The 22175-nt window shown below is 32.6% G+C and overlaps 2 protein-coding genes and 1 long non-coding RNA gene across 3 annotated transcripts in view; 2 read left to right on the forward strand and 1 right to left on the reverse strand.

Moving 5' to 3' along the window:
* The window catches only part of LOC126892343 (zinc finger protein 845-like), a 369452-nt gene that overhangs the window by 98310 nt on the left and 248967 nt on the right, over positions 1-22175 (forward strand). The gene's annotated exons all lie outside the window — the stretch shown is intronic.
* LOC126892341 (zinc finger protein 729-like) overlaps positions 1-22175 on the forward strand; it is a 418287-nt gene that overhangs the window by 20018 nt on the left and 376094 nt on the right. The gene's annotated exons all lie outside the window — the stretch shown is intronic.
* Positions 5357-22175, reverse strand: part of LOC126892351 (uncharacterized) — a 153621-nt gene continuing 136802 nt past the window's right edge. Inside the window, exon 3 of the long non-coding RNA XR_007700797.1 lies at positions 5357-5545. This is a non-coding gene — a long non-coding RNA (uncharacterized LOC126892351). The remainder of the gene's footprint in view (positions 5546-22175) is intronic.

The following is a 22175-nucleotide window of genomic DNA, read 5'->3' on the forward strand; positions in this document are numbered from 1 at the left end:
GATAGGATGGTAAAATGCAAATATTTTATAGATAAAGTATATTTGCTTATCTGAGACACAATTGTCTAGTGACGTTAGTAATTTTTTTTGGGAAGTTAGGTTGCTAGGCGTGACTGGAAATTACTATACAACCAAACATACCTGCTCATAGCCGATATTATTAAGTGTAAACAGACATAAATAACATAAACGTTACGCCAATCAATAATTATTTATTTACACTATTATAATGTATTGATAACAAATGAGAAAATTATTTATTGTACAAAATAAAAATATTTTGTAGAAATAAATTCCACAAATTTTATGAGTTTAGTAGATATCTTGCCAGATTGTGTTTTGTGTTGTTTCCTGTGTATGAAGATTCACAAGGGTTGTTTTTCTTTCTTCTAAAATTTGAGAGGGTTCGAGTTCATGATTATGTTTTAATTAATTCAGATTGGAATCTTAGAGAAACGGCGGGCAGTGCCACCATAATTTAGAGTTTATGAGTTGTTCTACTAACATCCCCCGGGAAGGAATGTCAGCTGGATTGTCTGAAGATTTGAAGTGTCTCTGATGAGAGTTTTTTGACAGCATCTGAATTTTAGAAACAAATGACATCCAACTAGAAGGGTGAGATCTAATCCAGCACAGAGCAATTTCTGAATAAGACCACAAGTTTATAACTTAAACGAGAGCTCATCATCATCATCATCATCAATGGCGCTACAACTCTTCGTGATTCTTTGCCGCGTTTACTATTGCCTTCCATGTTTGTCAGTCCTGTGCCACTAATTCCCATTGTCGCACTCCCATTTTCTCTAGATCTTCTTTGACTGCATCTTTCCACCTTTTTCTAGGCCGCCTTACATACCTTCCATCTGGCCTTTCCCAGAACACATTGTTTATAAGGCGATTGTCGTTACTGCGTATCACATGCCCTGCCCATCTAAGTCTATTAGCCTTTATATATCTCACTAGATTTTCTTTTCCGAATAGAGACTCTAGCTCGTTATTGTATCTGCGCCTCCATTCATTTGTCACGCTGTCTCTGCAAGGGCCATATATCATTCGAAGGATTTTACGTTCCCACACCAGCAATTTATTTACTTCTCTTTTTGTTAGCGTCCATGTTTCGCTTCCATACGCGACTGCTGGTCGTATTATGGTCTTATATATCTGGATTTTTGCACCTCGTGAAAGAAGTTTTGACTTCATTAGATGTTTCATTGCAAAGAAAGATCTGTTTCCTGCCATTATTCGCGTTTCAACTTCTCGCTCTAATTTGTTGTCATTTGTGATGCTCCTAGATATTTAAATTCTTTAACCACTTCGAAGTTATGATCGTTTATAGTAATATTTGGCCTTATTCGCCGTCGTTCTTGTTTTGAGACGACCATGTATTTTGTTTTGTCTTCATTTATTTTTAGACAGATGTTTAATGTAGCTTCTTCAAAGCTCGAGAAATATCCTTAATTTCTAACGTTGATTGTGCTACTGCGTCTACGTCATCGGCAAAGGCGAGTATGATTTTTGCTCCCCGAGCAGTTATGTCTGGTTTGAGTTTTGGATACATTTTTCGCATGACATATATTCTAAGGCCAGGTTAAACAACAATGGGGACAACGAATCTCCCTGTCTTAGTCCAGAATTTACGCAGAAAGCATTTGATATTTTTCCTCCTATTCTAACTTGTGCAAAGGAGTTACTTACACACAAACGAGAGCTGGTTTTCAAAAATTGCGCAAAGTGTATTTGTTAATAGGGAACTTGCACATTTTTTTATTACATAATAATGTTCAGTTTTGTATAAAAATGAGATTTCCAAAATTTCACGCTTTAAAAACTCATAATAAATTAGAAGTACAAATTTAAAGTCTTCTGTATGTTAAAATAGTTCAAACGACCCGTGACGTCACATAGTTTAACTATATGGTTCCGTTTATGGTTATATTTACGTATATTCTTCTTCTTCTTTAGTTTATTGGCCTCCACCTACTTGGGTATTTGGCCAGCTTGTCGTCGGGGAAAGTTTTCTATGAATAGTTCAAACGATCAAAAACACTTGTAACGTCATATAACTGTATTTTCTAATGACATGTATAATGTCTAATTTAAAATTATATATACAATCGGTGTAGAATGTAAACATAATAACCCCGTCGTTTTTGGGCTGGCTGGTATAAGTTGAATTTTTAGTCGTCTTTAGGGGCCAAACGAAAGGCAAACAAAACATTTGTATCTTTGATACAGGTTCTAAATTATGTTCTGTTGTGATTTATACTATTTTTTTCGAATTTAAAATTTTATGCAAGTTCCCTATTGAGCAAGAAGGACCATAGCGCAGAGTTCAAGACGAGGTAGTGATACAGTTTTAATTGGGTTTACTCGAGATTTAGATGTGAGTAAAACAGAAGGAACAGAGTTGTCATTATAAACGGTTCTTAAATAAACACAGGCAGCATATATGATTTAAAGCTAGTGTCAGCGAAACCATGTATTTGAATATAACAGATTTGTTAAGAAACATATATGTAGGGATTTTTAATAACGTTAACTTGGGAAAACATTTAATAAATAATTGGTGGATACGACCGTTACTTGATGGAAGTTCATTTTATCTAACAATAAAACACTGAAAACGTTTGTTTTCTATACTTCCACAAAATTTATTACAACTATGTGACTACAGCTGTTTCGGCAGAGTGCCTTTCTCAAGTGATTTAGATTACTATGGGTTTGACTTTTTAAAGTCTTTAACTGAAGAGGTTGAGGAGTGGAGAGCTGTTTGTTTCGAGTTGGTCATTCAGAATTATATCTGTATTTTTCAATTTATTAATTTCCATAGATTCTAATAAAGATAGCTTAAGGCCTTTATTTTGAATATGGATAATTTGAAACTGTTCTTTAAAAAAATGATTATGATCTAGAAGGTGAAGTGCGTATGTAGAAGTGTCTGTTTTTCTATTGTTGAAAGCCCTTTTGTGTTCTGCTATCTGCAGAACCTTTGACAAACGGATAGCAGAACACAAAAGGGCTTTCAACAATAGAAAAACAGACACTTCTACATACGCACTTCACCTTCTAGATCATAATCATTCTTTTAATGAACAGTTTCAAATTCTCCATATTCAAAATAAAGGCCTTAAGCCATCTTTATTAGAATCTATGGAAATAAATCAATTGAAAAATACATATACAGCGTGTCCAATTAAGTCGGCATCATATGGGAAACTTTTTTATTCTTAGTTTTATGAAATAAAGTTATTCTTTATAAAAAGTTGTGCATGGTCTAAAACTTAAAATACAACCATCGCTTATCAATTTTTTTAAGCCGTATACGAGGTATGTCAAAAAATATGAATTTTAGTCAAGAGTAAAGTAGCTTTATTTTTTACAATATTGAAAATTGTTATAATGAAAAGTTCTTCGGAATTAAGAATTATATTTTAATATGCCATTTCATCCTTCTAATTGAAAAAAATTTTGAATTTTTTTTTTATGGATAACCAACATTATTTTCAGTTATTTAAATTATGATAACTCTTTTATTATTAATTTTACGAAAAAAACGTATACTTTATAAAATGTTCTGAATGGTTAACAGCCTTGAATACAACCTTTTAATATCAAATTTGATCAATTTTATACGAGGTATGTCAAATAAGATGAATTTCGATCAAGAATAAAGTACCTCTATAGTTCAGAATATTTCAATAAGAGGGATGTAATTACGTATTGGAACATAATTTTTAGTTTTGTACAACTTTACATAATCACAATTTTCAATTTTGTGAAAAATAACGGTATTGTATTTAAGAACTCTTAAGCGAATTCATATTTTTTTATATACCTCGTATAAAATTGACAAAATTTGATATAACATGGTTGTATTTTAGGTTTTAGACCATGCAGAACAATTTATACAGAATAACTGTTTTTCGTAAAATTAATAATAAAAAAGTTTCATTATTGAAATAACTGAAAATAATGTTTGGTTATCCATAATTAAAAAACAAATTCAAATTTTTTTTTCAATTAGAAGGATGAAATTGCATATTAAATACCGTTCTTAATTCCAAACAACTTTTCATTATAACAATTTTCAATATTGTGAAAAATAAAACTACTTTACTCTTGAGTAAAATTCATATTTTTTGACATACTTCGTATACGGCTTGAAAAAATTGATAACTGATGATTGTATTTTAAGTTTTAGACCATGCACAACTTTTTATAAAGAACAACTTTTTTTCATAAAACTAAGAATAAAAAAGTTTCCCGTATGATGCCGACTTAATTGGACACGCTGTATAATTCTGAATGACCAACTCGAGACAAACAGCTCCCCACTCCTCAACCTCTTCATTTAAAGACTTTAAAAAGCCAAACCCATAGTAATCTAAATCACTTAAGAAAGGCACTCTGCCGAAATAGCTGTAGTCACATAGTTGTAATAAATTTTGTGGAAGTATAGAAGTTCAGTGGACGTTCAGTGTTTTACATTTAATAAACTTATTCCAATCATGACTAAATGAATCGTTTAATAGTTCGTCCCAATTAACCTTTAACAACCAGAATTGTTGCATTAATAGTTTCCCTATTACAATCAATGGGCTAATTATACCAAGAGGATCGTACATGCTTGAAAGGACTGAAAGGGCCTTTCGTTTTGTGAGTGCAGTTTCGGAATGCGTTTCAGGAAACGAGACAGACAAAATATCAGAGGCTTGATTCCAAGAAAAACTTAAATCCTTATATTTGTGGAATCGGTTAGAGAAATGTTGCATGTAGAAATTCAGAAGAATTAGAATTCCATTTGTGTAACTGAAACCCAGTGTTACCGAGTAACTCAATGAGTTGTTCATATGATGATTCCAAATGTTCAAAGGAATTAACACCATACAATATGTCATCCATATATTTGTGATTTAATATTATGTTTGTGGCTTTAGGGTAATTTGTCTCTACCTCTGATAGCAATTTGATTTAGGGTCCGAGTAGCATCATAAGGACCCCGATTAGTGCCATAAGTAACTGTGAGAAGTTCTATGCAACTAAGAGGCTTGTCGGGAGAATCGCGCCAGAGAATATTTTGCAAAAAGGTTTGCTGGGGGTTTATCATAATCTGCCGATACATTTTCTGTATATCTGTAGTGAACACATAATTATGCTGTCGAAATCTAATTAGAATGTCGAACAGTTGGGGTTGTACCTTATAGCCTGTAAGGGTTATGTCATTGTGGGAGTAACCAGTAGTAGTTTTACTAGAAGCATCAAAAACTACTCGAAGTTTAGTTGAGACACTTGTTAAATAATGTAAAGGCAAATGCAGAATTAAATACATTTATTTTAATATCTAGGTACACATGTCTTTCTATCACGAAATACTATAATCGACTGACTTATTAAATACTTCATTATCCATATTCGGGCATCTATGCTGTTTGTCAGAACATCCATTTCTTTTAGTCATCCGTCAGGGCCGGCGTAGAAAATATTCTTTACAGTCGGCCACGCTTCCCTTATCCACGTCCTCGTGGATCCGATGCCACTGATTTACCTAGATCATAAAAAACATGTTAACTTTAAAAGACAAGACTATGAAATAAATAATGCACATGCCATATTAATAATGGGACTACTATCTAATAATTTTACATTAAATCTAACAGGAGTCATCCATCCAGTTCATCTTAAGTTGGACCTGAAATATTAGCTTAAGATCTACAGCTAGTAAATTTCTTTAAAAAAAACATTCTACACCCAAAGTAAGGAAACAACTCTTATAAGTTCGCTTCTAAATTATGCAATAAGAAAGCAACTCTCATAAGTTCGATTCTTTAGTAAATTACATTAAAAACAACATGCAATAGGTAAACATGCTATACTAATAGCAAGACAACAACTCTAAGTTGTAAGATAAGAGTATAAGACCATAAGAGTACAAGACTTATAAGTTCGCCTCTAAAATATGCAACACCTGCAATAAGAAAACAACTCTTATAAGTTCGCCTCATTAGTAAATTCCATTAAGCAAAACATGCAATAGGTACCTATAGTAAGAAAAGAGCTCTTATAAGTTCGTTTCTTTAGAACTTGTCCTCTCCAAACCCCTTACCATGGGTTGGAAGAGCCGTAGTCTAAGAGCTAGTTTCTTATACTTTTGTGGTCAACCATCTTAAGAGATCCGTTTCGTTAGGACCCTTATAAGTTCGTTTCTTTAGAACTCGCCTAGGACTCTTTAAGAACTCATTTCGTAAGAGTTCTGTTGCTAGCTATTTTCGAGATCCGTTTCGTTAGGACTCTTATAAGTTCGTTTCGTTAGAATTCTTGTAGCTAGCTAACGTGTGATCCAAAATTATTGCCATCACAGGTGGCTCTAAACTACAGAGATAGCTATACAGTGCATGTCTATTCTTAATTCAGATATATTTTCCAGTTTACGTCAACTTTGCAGTGTACGTCAACTTAACAAGAAAAGTTAGGTTATGTAGAGATGTTGGCGATGGACATATACAGCATCTTGTTTGATTGTATTTATTATTGTTACTTATAATTTCATTAATTCTTTTTATTTTTGACTTAAGTTCTGTGTTAAAGGTTTTGACTAATTTTTTTTTATGTTTTATAATATTAATCAAAATTAATTGATAAACCAATGATATAAATTCAGATTAAAACAAGACATACGTAATTTTTTTTGTACAGCTAGCTTTGATCACAATAATTGTGGATCGCTCGTTATCTTGGAGATCCGTTTCGTTAGGATCCAAATCCCCTTTGGATTCAGAACTGACGTCAGTATTGAAAGGTTTCATCTTATCGTTAGATGACACACCTTCATTTTTCTTTTGAGATCTCACGGAACCTTGAGGATCCTCGATTACGTAACGATCATGATCTAAAACCCTTTTTAATGATATAAGGATCAAATAATTAGGGAGTCATTCGTTTGACGTCCTCTTGAATTCTTCGTTGAATTCAATCACTTTGTCAAATGTTTGCTTTTATTTGACCTGGTTTGCATCAGTCATTCGTTTGGCGTCCGCTTGAATTCCGCTTGAATTCTTCGTTGAATTCAATCACTTTGCCAAATGTTTGTTTTTATTTGACCTGGTTTGCATCAGTCATTCGTTTGACGTCCGCTTGAATTCTTCGTTGAATTCAATCACTTTGTCAAATATTTGCTTTTATTTGACCTTGTTTGCATCAGTCATTCGTTTGACGTCTGCTTGAATTCTTCGTTGAATTCAATCACTTTGTCAAATGTTTGCTTTTATTTGACCTGGTTTGGATCAGTCATTCGTTTGACGTCCGCTTGAATTCTTCGTTGAATTCAATCACTTTGTCAAATGTTTGCTTTTATTTGACCAGGTTTGCATCAGTCATTCGTTTGACGTCCGCACATATTTTCGATAGATCGCCCCGGTCTGCCTTCTTTAATGACACTTCGTTGGCCAGAACAGCATCGGCTATACCTCTTGGTTGCTAACCCAACATTACTTCGTAGGGCGTTTTTTTTTGTGGTTGAATTCTTCGTTGAATTCAATCCCCAATTTGGAACGAATTCATCTCAAGTAATCTCGTCTTCACTGCAAGGATGATAAAGAAGCTACTATTGTACAATTATACCTTTCCACTTGTCCGTTTACTTTAGGAGCAGCAGTGGAATTCAGAACATGTTTTATATTAAGTGATGTACAATAATCCTTGAATCGTTGGGAAGTAGAGCAAAAACCTCCATCGCTAATTATTCTTCTTGCTACACCAAAGTTTTCAATTGCACTTTTAAAAAAAGTAATCACCGGGGTAACTTTGGTGGACTGCACAACCTTCATAAAGACGAACTTAGTGAAATCATCGACGATGACAATGAGATAAGAGTTCCTTCGTTTTGACTTTACAAATGGACCTAGATGATCTATATGCAGTGTATCAAAAGGTACTGCAACCTTCTCAATAGAATGCATAAGTCCAGGTTTTTGTTTTTCACCAGGTTCCTTATTATATAAGCATTCTAGACAACATCCAATGTATTTCTTAACATAATATCTTCTCATACCTGAGAACCAGTATAATTGAGATATTGCCGAAATAGTCTTTTCTACTGACATGTGACCAGTTCCATAATGATAATGCAAAACAACCTGCCTGCGGGCTTGCCGTGGAGCAACCCACCTTTTGCCTTCTGAAGTTTTTCGATATAGTCGATTGTTTACAATGCAGTAGTTTGATGGATATCTTTTTCTTCCTTATCTGATGGAGATTTCGACAGCAGATCTATGATAGTGTTGCATCTTCCATCTTTTAATTGGGCATGTAAGATCCAATCTTCTTGATCGATGTTCACACGGTTTATCTTAACCGTGAGTGCCTCCTCTGGAATTTCTGTAACAGGATTTCTTCTTAGAGCGTCCGCGTATAGCATTTTCGTACCTGGACTGTATTCAATGTCGAAAGTGAATTCTTGAATGGTTAACCACCATCTTCCAATCCTGGGAATTATATCTCTCTTGGTCAGTGTTGTCTGCACTGCATTACAATCTGTAACCACCTTAAAATGGATATCGATGAGATAAATTCGAAAATGTTGTAATGAATTTACTACTGCCATGGTTTCTAACTCCGGATTGTAAACAGCAAGGATAGGCCTCGAAGTCAATTTATTCTTGAGGGTTTCGAAAGCTACACGTTGTTCGTCACCCCATACAAATTTGACATCTTTTTTTTTCGTGAGAAGTGTCAAAAGTCTTGCAATCGTGGCAAAGTCCTTTACATATTTTCTGAAGTAACTTGACAAACCCAAAAATTGGCGTGTAGTGTGGACATCAACAGGTTCTGGAGATCGTTCAATTGCTTCTGTTTTCAGCTCTAAAGTCGTGAAATACATACAATCTTTTAATTCTTCTAAAAACTCGTCTGCACGTGGAAGTGGAAATCGATCCTTAACAGTCTTCGAATTCAATGCACGATAATCTACACACATTCGATTTTCTCCACTTTTCTTTTGGACTAATAGAATCGGACTTGAATAAGGTGAACTAGATTCTTGAATTACTCCATTAGCCTAATCATCTACGATAGTCTGTACAACTTTTCGTTCATTGTAAGACAAACCATAAGGACGATTCACGACAGGACGATCATCAGTAAGATGGATTTGCATTTTAAGAATATCTGTTTTACCCAATTCACTAATGTTTTGTGAAAAACAGCACCTAAATTGATTCAGTAAGTCAAGGAGCTTTACTCAGATAAATTTGAATTACATAACACATAATTTTTGGAAAACAAACAAGAATTGTGTAAATAACAGGTCATTACGCCAATATCAGAAGAAATACTTTTATCTTCAACACAATCAACACCTCTAGCTACAATTTGAGTTTCACTTACCTCAACTAAGGTGATATGTATGTACTCAAATTATTGTACCCTGTTCTAGCCAATCCTCTCAACCTGATTTGCATATGGAATATCATAGCAGTTCGTTCTAGTCACTAATAGATCACATCCCCAAAAAAAATCAGGAAAGCACTCCGTCTCCACAAATGTTCCATTAACCGCATCGTTGGGTTGTGATAGGTGCTGGATGAGCTTTTTTTTTGACTAGTAACTCTATTCGCTCGACTATTACTAACATAAATTTCGGGTAGTGTAGGAGTGTTGAGACTCTTTCACTTGATGAAGCTACCTGAACGATGTTCGTTTCTCTAGACTTGGGAATCTTGTAACTTGTCTGATGATGTAAATGATATTGTCGGTTTTATCTTGTAATCATAGTCGTTACTACTACTGCTAGATTCGGATGTTGAACTTGAACTTAGCCTGGATCCTTTCCTTCGACCCATTGCTTTTGTTTTCTTTCTATATACTATATTTATATAATAATATATACTTATACTCATGCTATTCGAATAAAATTGCGAAGTTAAATTGAGAGAAGGTTGTTGCTACACGTTGAACAACTTCTCGAGCTTAAATAATAATGCAATATAAGCTCAATACTACACGTTGAATAGCTTATACAGAGCGTTCACCAATCAACCAGATATACCACTTCGAAGGAAGCGCCAAAATTGGCAACACTGTTTATTATTCCACTATAGTATCGATGCGTAATCGTCCATCGACGGATTTCAACAAACAATACTTAAGTTCTGAAATTACTAATCTACAATAGTAGGTGACGTAATATGCTTGTTAAATTACCGTTAAGTGGTTAAATAAACTAGCTGCTCAAATTCCTCAAACATTTATTACCAAACATTTAAAATTAAATTTTAACTGTTAAAGATGTTCAAAACTCATCTACTCGATAGTAACAGTATGTTATTAAAATCGCTTTATCAATTTTTCTCTTTTCTCGATTATTAGTTTTTATTGCATAGTATATAAATTATTGTAATGACTGAATAAATAATTAATTAAAAATAATGCTATTAATGTAAATTAATAAATAATTCACGCAATTAACAAGTAAGGATTTAAAAGAGTATTGAAAAACTAAAGCCATAGTCACCTCTATTTTGAAAATGACATAGACACTCTACGACTATGCCGTCTACACTCTAAATATTTATAAATGCATGTCTATAAATTATAATAATAACGCATACCTTATTAAATGTGAAAAAACCGGCAGTGTTTACACTTTAAGTCCGCATATCTAATCGAAACCCAAACGCAGTGTATATTCTTATAAATATTTTAATTTATTTTACTTTAAATCGCGAAATATAAGTCTATTATCTACACTTTGAATAACTTATAAAAATATAATAAATTAAAAATTTAATTAAAGTTAATTAAAGAGAAGTCTGTTGCTACACGTTGAACAGTGTTTCAAACTTAAATAAGGTAATATAAGCTTCATATTATGCGTTGATTAGCTTATATATTATACTATCCTTATATAAATATGTTAACCTATTATTTTGAAATCAAATCGCGGCATATAAGTCTATTATCTACACTTTGAATAGCTTATGAATATATTCCGATAAATATTCTAACCTTTTTCAAAATCAAAACGCGAAATATAAGTCTATTAGCTACACTTTGAATAGCTTATATACATCACGATAAATATTTTAATGTCTATTAAAACTATCTGATAAATACATACAGTTCAATCCTCTTAACACCATCAGACACAAGTACGAAGTTCCAACACACATCCTGTCATCAAAAATATGTGGTACATGTACATCATTGGCAAAGAAACAGCACAAATTGATCCAAAAACAACTCATAAAAACACCCAGGTGATTCACCGTACTTTAAATATTATTTACATGTCGCATTTAGTGCAAATTCCGGATAAAATTCCACGTAAAACACTTTAACGTAACAACACTTCACAAGTTCACTTCTTGCAGGAAAATTCCATTGCTATTTTTGTCACTTTCGAAACATTCACATACGATTATACTATTATTGTGTTTTTAAACAAATATCACTATTAAATAAGTATAAATATAACTTAACACTTGTTATAGCACATGGATAATATCCTACCGCTGCTTTGTTAAATAATGTAAAGGCAAATGCAGAATTAAATACATTTATTTTAATATCTAGGTACACATGTCTTTCTATCACGAAATACTATAATCGACTGACTCATTAAATACTTCATTATCCATATTCGGGCATCTATGCTGTTTGTCAGAACATCCATTTCTTTTAGTCATCCGTCAGGGCCGGCGTAGAAAATATTCTTTACACACTGTTGTCTTTTAAAACACTGGTGTGGCAGAAAGTATTTGGGGGCAGCAATCTGATGAAAGGGGTATATATTGACCATGTCCCAGTTGCACATATTCATCTATAAAAGCTTTATAATTTTTTAAAAGAGGTTTGAATGTAGACGTTTCTCAAGAGATAAAAATTGTTTTTTCGCAATGTGAAATGAGTCTCCAAGTTTATTAAACTCTTTGGGAGTTTTTAGGAGTATATCTATTTGAAATCTTCCATATTCTAAGATTTGACAAGAAGATGTAAATATTTGTTCGGCTAATTTGTCTTCAGGAGATAGAGTAGTTTTTGTGGAGATTTCTTCCATCTCTCAAAATTTTACTAGAAGTTTGTCTAAGTGGTTATCATCTATTATGGGTTCAGATGTTTGTACGAAAAATGATGTATTTTTATGTTTGTTCTTTTCTTGAACAATGTTACCTGTAATAATCCATCCCAAGTGAATGTTGTGAAGAACAGGGAGATTATTACCTAATTTGTAAATACCTTCTTTTATTAACTCATAGTGTACATCCGCATCAAGCAGAATGTCAATTTCGGATGGTTCGAAAAATCTGCTATCAGCAAGAGTTATATTTGCAGGTAATTTTATAGAGTTAACATCTATTATTGGCACCTGAGGTAATTTACAAGAAATATTTGAAGAACAGCACATATTATAGCAATTGAGAAGTCCTTAGACTGAGAGTGTATAACAATATCTACCATTTCTGTGGACATTATAGAGTTTTGAGAAATGCCAGAAATATGTAGACTTCTTTTAAAGACAGGGCATTTAATTTTAGAAATAAGATTTTTTGAGGCAAATAGGTTTTGACTTGCTGAATCAAGAACAGCCTTTGCTTGAACATAAGTTCCGTTTTTTGTATATATTATTACATTTGCCGTTGCTAACAAGACATGAGTATTTCTAGTAGAGCACGCTGAGCTGACTGTGGAATTTTCATCATCTTCTTCTTAAAGTTCCCTCTCATATCGGAGGTTGGATATCATAATGGCTATGGTCACTTTGTTGGCTGCTGCTCTGAACAGTTGTAATGAGCTACAGTTAAACCGTTCTCAGCCAGGACATGCGTCTTCTTCGTATGCTTCTTCTTCCTTGGATCCTTCCTTGCATAATAATTCTCAGCAACTCATATTTTTCTGCTCTGGTAATGTGACCCAAATATTCCAGTTTTCTAGTTTTTATATTCTTCATAATTTCTAACTCCTTATTTAAACGTCGTAGCACTTCAACATTGGTAATCCTTTGAACCCACTGAATTTTCAATATTCTTCTGTAACACCACATTTCGAACGCTTCTATTCTTGTTATGTGTTATCTCTTCAATGTCCAAGCTTCCATTCCGTATAGCAATATAGAAAATATGTAGCATCTTAGAGCCCTCTATCTGAGAGGCAACTGAAGGTCTTTGTTTGTTAGCATTGTCTTCATTTTCATCTGGTGAAACATTTTCAGAGGGTTCGTTGGCGTTAGTGAGTGGAGTAGAAAGACTTGATTGCTGTGATTGATTAATTTGCAAATGCTAGTTCCTACCAGATCGCCAATTATGGGAGTTATGAGAGTTCGTATGATTTGTCTGAACTGGATAGTTTTGAATTTGATTTGATCGTGAGTAAGTGTTGCGAGAATTACGTGGAGAATTGTATGGTGACTCTTATTACAAATAAAGCATCCCTGAGATGTACAGTCTTGTAGTGTATGTCTACCTAAACAATTGTAGCAGAGTGAATGAGTACGAATAAAATTTTGACAGGAATAAATTTTATGACCAGAAATATTACAATACAAGCATTTTATATCACGTGAAATCTGAGGGTTTTGAATTTGGGAATTTGAAAAATGTGAATGTAATGAAGTTTTGAATTGTGGTTTAGTAGATTGTAAATATCGTTTAGTTTCAGTAGAATTAAGATCTTCTAAAACATTACACCTATCTTCCAAAATTTTATAAAGTTGAGCTAAAGTAGGCAATTGATATATATCTATTATAAGTCCATTTTTGTTACAAGAATGTTAACTAATAGTAAGTCCCAATTATCTACTGGACAGTTCAATTTTTTTAAGGATTCTAGGTTATTTCTTATTTTATTTAGAAATTCTCTTAAATTGTGTGAATTACTTTTAACAAGTGGTGGTCTATCAATAATAATTAAATTGATGTGAGAATTAATTATAGCATAATTATAGATATTATCATCTTTTTCAAGAATTTCAATAGCTACTAAGAAATTTGCATTGGTAATATTAAATGAATCCTTTAAAGTTAAAGGTTCTCCTTTTAAGTACGATTAAAGATTAATAAATTTTTGAACATTAGTTAGCAACTGTCAAAGTGTAGAATCGCATTTTAAAGCTCTCTGCATTTTAAAGTTTAATTTAGTTGGTTTTTAAGCAATTTGCCGTGTAATTTAAATCTAGTTTTATTCAACTCATTCTTAAACTGTAGTGTTTATATAGAAAAACTCGCATAGTGCTATAAATTTGCTATTGTCCCCTATGAGGGATGATGTAGATCCGAGAACACTCTTAAGTGCCTCTAAAAACGATAGTTCAACTGAATTTATGGATTCGAGCACGAAAAAAGTGGTGGCCAGTAGAATATTCAACGTTAATTTAGCTAAGTATAATTTAGAAAATATTTTTGTTTATATAGAAAAAATTAATATAACACCGAATAATAACACCGAACTTTCTCGTATCTATCCAATCTCGATAGGCCATATTTTATATAAGAAATTAGGAATTGCCAATATCCTTCAAGTAAGGGGAATTGGTAGAAATAGGATTAAGGTATCTGTAGCTTCGATACATGATGGAAATAATCTCATTAATAATACTAAACTAAAGGAAGAAAATTTGAGAGTCTTTATTCCGGGCCATTTATTAGAGGTTTGATCCGTGACATTGACACTGAATTTGACAACGTCTACTTACAAGAAAATATAGAATCCCCTTCTCGTATATTAGATATTAAACGTATGCATCGAAATGGAAAAAACGGTACAGTCGAGTAAGTTGCAAAACGATCTGTTAATATTTCCTTTGAAGGTAATGTACTGCCTGAATATATTATTATTAATTGTGTTTTTTGTCCAGTGGAACAGTTTGTGGGTAGAGTTACGCAATGTTATAGGTGTTTGAGATACGGCCACATTTCAAAACAATGTAGAAGCTCTCAAAATTTGTGTATTCGTTGTTGAGTTAATAAAGAGGAAAATCACTCTTGCGATAGTATAGATATTAGCTGCATTCATTGCAAGAGTAATGATCATGTTTCGGTTTCCAAAAAATGTCCTTACCAAAAACAACAAAAAATTAAAAATATGATCAAAAATAAGATTTCTTTTATAGAGGCCAAGGAAATTAACGAAAACTCGTACTGTATGACAGGGATCTCGTGAAATGGGAGGGGCTTGTATTGCGCAGACAAAGAAAGCCTTTGATCAGAAAAGATGAAATTTACCCCCAATATTACCGCTTTGTTCGTACCGCAATGTTGTCAATATGTGAATGACCACAGTAATATTGGGTATTTTTAGGATGACATCTAAAGAAATGAGTTTCAAATAATTAACACTCTGCATGACGTGTAGATTCATAATCAGGTAAAAATGTTTAAAAGATTGTATGGAATAAAAGGAAAACACTTTTATTTTAAAAGATCCTAATTGGAAAATTGCGTTACTGATAAGTATTTAACGTTTCAAAATCAATATTTAAATATCGCAATAATTATATTATGAAGTTTACTATCATTTTAATATTTTAAATTCATTTTAATATAACTGTAACAAATTCGGCAAAATTATTTTCTTTAATTTAAAAGGTACACATAACATTATCTATTGTAAAATATTACTGAAAATTCTGAAACAATAATAGCATTAATGAGTAACGTTGTTTGTGTTGAGTGAATGTATGTTTCATCCATATACACTATAGGACGATCTTCCTCTCTGTACTTATTAACAGCTCTTAAGTACTGTATACGAAGCTTATGGATGTCATATCTTTCCATTAGAAGTCTTCAATTTGTTTTTGATTTTCTCCAACGAAAAGCAGTGTCTCGTATAAATAATCTTCTAAAATTTCTTAAAAACTACCTTGATCGCCTCCACAATGTCTGAATTTAGACAGAATATTTTTTAGCTGAGGTACTTATTCATCGCTCGTATGCAAATATGAATAATACCCCATAACACCTCTTTGTCAATGTCTTCAAAAGTTTGCTTCTTTTTTTTTTTGTTACAATATGTTTTCTTGGAGAGGAAAACGAGGAGCGTTGTCTTGCATTTACATATATGTATTCTGTTAGTGTCAGCATAAAGAATTTGCTATGGATACCATATAAAATATGGTATAGGTATTTGTTTACTATTTTCTATAAGACATAAGACATCACTTGTTCAATTTTAGTTTAACTGAGACTCTACAGATTATTGTACTTTCAGAAATACCTGTCGCTGCTACCACACGCTCTTTTATGCTATTATGAGGTATTGTGACACCTTTTTCAGCTTCTTTTTTCATGAAGGTTAACACATTAGCAATTGTTGTTCTGAAGCTATTTCCTTGTGACATTAGCAATTATTTCTCGACTTTTACTATTAACAGGTCGTCGGGATAATTCAATCTTAAGCTCCATGCTACAACTAAATAACACTAATGTAGGTATATCTACTTTTTTATATTACAATTATTATTATTAACTTATCTTTATAGTTTTTAATTTTAGAGTCCCAAAAAGAACTTTTGCATAAAATGAATAAAACTAAAATGATTAAAACAGAATAATATTCTGTTTACTATTAACTATATTATGCAAATACAAAACGTAAAATAACAATAAAAAAGACGAAAAAAAAATCAAAATCAAAATCAAATTTAAATACCACGAGTAAAAGAATCAATGCAACATTGTAAAAGTTCCGAGGACTTCGTTCTTTAACGTCTACTCACGAATGGCTTTGCTCCACCTTCATTTTCAAATTTGTTTCGGCGCAGTGACAACTTTATTTCACGAGATATCTGTTCGCCTGTACTCACAGTCTTTAGTTCAAAACAGATTTTCAGTTTTATCCAACTACGATAAAAATTTACCAAATATTATACAAAATAAAATTTCATCAGCTGCACAATCTTCTTCCAATACAGCTACTAATTCTAATCCAACTTTTCACCAAACCTCGAATAACCACTCAGTTCCTAATAAAAAGAGGAAAGTCTGTTCCCCTGTTGTTTCTTCTAACTCTGTACAGCCACCTCCCATGTTTAACTTTAAATTTGGACCACCTCAACCTCTACCTGCTAATCCACCCCGTTCCGCTTCTCAAAGTGGTGAGAGGGATAATCAAGATATAGCTCAAGTTGCGACTAACTTTGTAATTAGTTTTTTAAAAAATATACATTTACTGGATGATTTGAAATCTTTAGATAACGAAATAATAAATCAAAAAATTACTTCTGTATTGGATGGTACAAAAAAGGTTAATAAATAATATCCAGTGCTTTAAATAAATTTAAAATCTAAAATTTAAAAGCTGATTGGACTCTGTACTCGGATCTGATTGAACAAAATTTTCTTAACTACTCGGAGAGCTTGTCTACTACAGAAAAATATGACTTTCTAATGGAAAGTATTAATATTGCATCTTCTCAATCCATTCCGACATATCAACTTTTCAAAATTATTAAGCGACCACCTCCTCCTTAGTGGGATTTCGAATGTGAACAAGTTGTTTCCGAAAGAAAAGATTCTTTAAAAACATATAAAAGTAATTTTATTTTCGATAATTATGTAGAATGTCAGGAAGTAGTAGCAAGAACAAAACAAATTCTAAAACAAAAAGCCAAAGAAAGTTGGAAAAACTGGTGTTCATCCTTAAATAAAAATGTATTTATTAAAAATGTATCTATTAAAAATGTTTGTAACTAAGCTAGGAAAATGCAAAGAAAGTATATTCCAAATATTAATCATCCTAATGATGACTTGATTGAAGAATTTTTTTTGACAAAATAGATCCTTCGTCGGTTAATCCTGCTATGGAGATCCAAAATAATGCTGTAACTTCCAGTCACTTTCTTCTAAATCCATTTACATGGGAGGAACTTGACTTTGCACCAACTAATAGGTCTAACACCGCTCCAGGTTACGATGATATTAAATATCCTATGCTTACAAAACTTTCTAATATTGCAAAAAATGTTTTACTTGATATTTTCAACGATTTTCTTTTTAAAGATGCAGAAATATATATACTAAGAACTGTTATTGTCATACCAATCCTTAAACCGGGTAAAGATCCCAATTTTGCACAATCATATACGCTCTGAGCTTCGCTGGTGTCGCTCCTAGCGGTTACTAATTCAACTTTCACCGGTAATTTTTAAATTTATTATTTAATTGTTATCGCTTAATATTTACGACGCAAAAAAGTAATTAAATTGTAATCGATTTTTTTAAGATTTTGCTAATCATTTTGACGTTCTATTGATAAAATATGAATTTCTTACTTCGGATACTTTCACAATTATCGTGTAGATGGCGCTAAGATTAATTTATAATTACATCTTACGGAACATTAAAAAAACTTAAATTCAGTATTTAAAACGTAAGTATATTTAAGGTAAAAATATATACCACAGCTTTGACCAACTAATATTTTTTATAATTACTGTTTTTAATTTTTATTTTAAATTAATCACTTTGACATTTATGTCAAATTTCCGGTAAACTTTTACAGACTTGTCACCACTGGCGCTCGCGAATTTGTAAATATCCCCTCTACGTACGAGCTCACAGCGTATAGGCCATTATCTTTGATGTCATGTGTTTTGAAGACTTTAGAAATAATTGTCAAAGTTAGATTAGAATGGTGGATAACCCATAACAAATTAGCTTGCCAAAATCAATTTTCTTTTAAAAAAGGGGCTAGTTCTCTAGATGCTCTCAGTTCTCTTATGGTAGACATAAACAATAATTTTTCCAGAAACCATTACCTTTCTGCGGTTTTCATAGATGTAAAGGGTGCTTATGATAATGTTTGCCTCCCCATTTTAAAAGACGTTAACATTATTTCACATTCCAAATCAGGTGGTTACCATGGTTATTAAATTCTATACCGATAGAAAAATATTTTTAAGAAAATTTGATAACAAAATTGTAGGTCCAAGAAATAACAATAACGGACTTCCACAAGGCTCAGTTTTGAGCCCTTTTCCGTTTAACCTGTATACCATTGATTTACACCAATTAAGTTTTAATCATATTCCATTTAAAATAGTACAATATGCAGATGAACTTTGCATATATACTGAAAATAAGAAATTTGATACCACTATGGCTTCTCTTAAAGATATCTTTGGTGTTGTTCATGAATGGTTAACAGCAAATGGTCTTCAGATTTCCCATTCCGTCTGAAATTTGTGTTTTCACTAGACACAACATACCTAAATTAAGTCACATTACCCTAGGTTCTTATCAATTTCCCCTTAAGGACTCAATCAAATATCTTGGCATGGTACTTGATAGAAAATTGACTTGAAAAATGCATATCAATTACATGTTAGTCCGATGTATGCAGGGTTTAAGTTTTCTAAAAATGTTCACTAGAACTTGGTGGGGAGCTAACGTTGAAACCGCATTACTTTTCTTTCGTGCCTATATCAGGTCAATATTGGATTATGGATGTGTCCTGTACGGATCTGCTTGTTCACAGATATTAAACAAAATATATGTATTGCAGAATTCGGCCCTACGTGTATGTCTGGGTGCCATGAAAACAACTCCAGTTAATCCTCTTCATGTAGAAGCTATTGAGCATCATTTGAATCAGAGAAGACAGCTTCTTGCAGACAAACTTCTTTTCAAGATATCAAAAACCAACCCGAATACCGGAATCCCGGACGATTTTTGTCCGGTATTAAAAACCGGTATTTATGTAAAAATACCAGTATTTTGGTATTACATTAGTTGATAAAAATGAATTTATGCACAATATAAATCTCATTTAAAATAATATTAATTAATTACATATTAAATTACATATTAAATATTATTTAATTAAAGACATTTTTTTTTTAAGATGAACAATTTCGTTGTATTAAAATCTATATCAGGCATATTTTATTACACATACCGAGCGGAGTATGGCACCATCGAGAAGCGGCGGTGTCTGTAATATAAAACGATTGTTTATGTTTCACGTCCCACATTTTCTTGCAAAATTCCACATTTCGCAAGAAAAAAACCCGATGGAATTTTGGAAAAAAATACAAATCCACTTTTCCTGTGCTTTATTATTTGGCTATAAAATATTAAATATTGACAAATTTTGTCAATACCTGCCACATCAGTACCTTCCGAAAGAGTATTTTCAAAATCTGGGCAGTTAACAAACCTAAGAAGAGATCGTTTATCGCCCAAAAATTTGGATAAAATTTTATTTTTAAACAGCTTGTTTTAAAATCCATGTCATTATACACACTAATAGTAATAATAGAACCAGTAAATTTTTTATTAATAATACCGGTATCCCGATATTTCAAATATCAAATACCGGTATTCAGATTTTAGTTCGGTATTGTAAGCCCTAATTTAGATCCTATTTTTTTTAATGCCAAAAATATAAGAATGAAACATCATCAGCCTCTCTCAATCCACTGCTGGACATAGGCCTCCCCTGTTTGTCTCCAAGGCCTCCCCTGTTTGTCTCCAAAGTGTTCTATCTTGTGCTTTTTGTATCCAGTTTTTTGTTGTCTTTCGTAAGTCGTCTTGCCATCTTTGTTGTCTTTCGTAAGAATGAAACAGATCGTTTTATTCAGCAGCTACGTAGACTTAAGATACCAGCTCCGTTTAATATCCTTAGTATCTTAGCCAATGGACAAGAGAGTATATATAATGCATTGGTGATGTTTCTGTCAAGTAACAAAATAGTTTTGTAATGTCAAGTATTAAAAGTATATATGTGTATGTATGTATTAAGTCGACTTTACATTACATGATTTATCATGTGATTTGTCATATGATTTGGTCATGGAGTGAAATTTACATGTTTACACTGTGTGATTTGTCATATGATTTTGCATTGTTTATACGGCTCGTTTTGTCATAAGCATTGTCATGCGGCTCGTCATGGAAAAAATCATATGACAAATCACATGATAAATCATGTAGTGTAAAGTCGACATTAGAGAAAATGTGGTGAGCAACTTGGACAGTCCATAGCAAGGCAGCTTTCGAGTGGAGTAGGGAGCCGCGGAAGATAAAAACAAAGAAAAAACTTGCTATGGAACTTTGAGGACCTCACCGTCTTGTTTATTATTATTCTTATATTATTGTTATTGTTATTAAATTTTTGTAGATCGTTTTTGAACACACATATGATGTTGAAAGGAGGCTATAATTAGCTTACCTTAGCTTAGTACCATATTTTTATTTCAGTACTTAAAATTACGTCTCAACAGCGACTGAACTAATTTTTCTTCGTTATTGATATTTTATGGACTTGCGGTCTTTAAATATTTATTCTTCTTGATAGTACTGATGTTGTGACTGGCTGATTGACATAAAGTTCATGCCATTAAAAGAAACATTAGTTAGACCTGGGTCTTCTTTGATTAGACAGGTATATAATTGGTAGAAAGACAACAATTTTTGCAATTCACCTTGAAAAATAGGGATTGATATTTGAGATAATTTAATAACTGAATTTTTTTTATTAACATCCAAGTTTTTTACAATCTGTTTTACAATGAAAACAATAAGTAAAATAGTTTGTCTTTACAAGGACAGAGATGTAAGGTCCAGTGACTAAAGCATCACGACACACACATTAGCTTGTTTACCGGTTAGATGCGCACATACACTGATACGCGACCACGAAAACTAAAACTGGCACAGAACACAATGGCTGGACGCTGTTAAAGGCGTAGCTTCCTCTGCTGTGGGCTCTGTCAGGATCGGTTAGGTAGATCCAATGGATCATATCGCTTCAATCTGTTCGCTTGTTGGTTGTTGAGAAGATTGTGTGCCAGGGTGTTAGGATGTACCCGCAACCTATTTTGATATTGTTTAGAAGATTTTTTGCACTCTTCAGAGACTGTTAGTACCTGAAGATCTCTATGTACCTATTGCGTTATTCTGGATATGCCAAGGGGCATTAGCGATTGTCCTTAGACTTTTGGATTGAAATCTTCGTATTTTCATAATATTAGATTTGCTAGCTGATCCCCAGAGCTGCGAACCATATGTCCAAATGGGTTTTATTATTGTATTGTATATCAGCAGCTTGTTATCGATCGATAGGTGAGAGTTTTTTCCCAACATCCAGTAAAGTTTTCTGTATAAGATTCCCAGTTGAAGTCTTTTCGTCCATATGTTTGTCAAGGTGGATACCTAGATATTTTACGTCATCCTTTTGAGGTA

The sequence above is a fragment of the Diabrotica virgifera genome, chromosome 9 (genome assembly GCF_917563875.1).
Source record: "Diabrotica virgifera virgifera chromosome 9, PGI_DIABVI_V3a".
NCBI lineage: Eukaryota > Metazoa > Arthropoda > Insecta > Coleoptera > Chrysomelidae > Diabrotica > Diabrotica virgifera.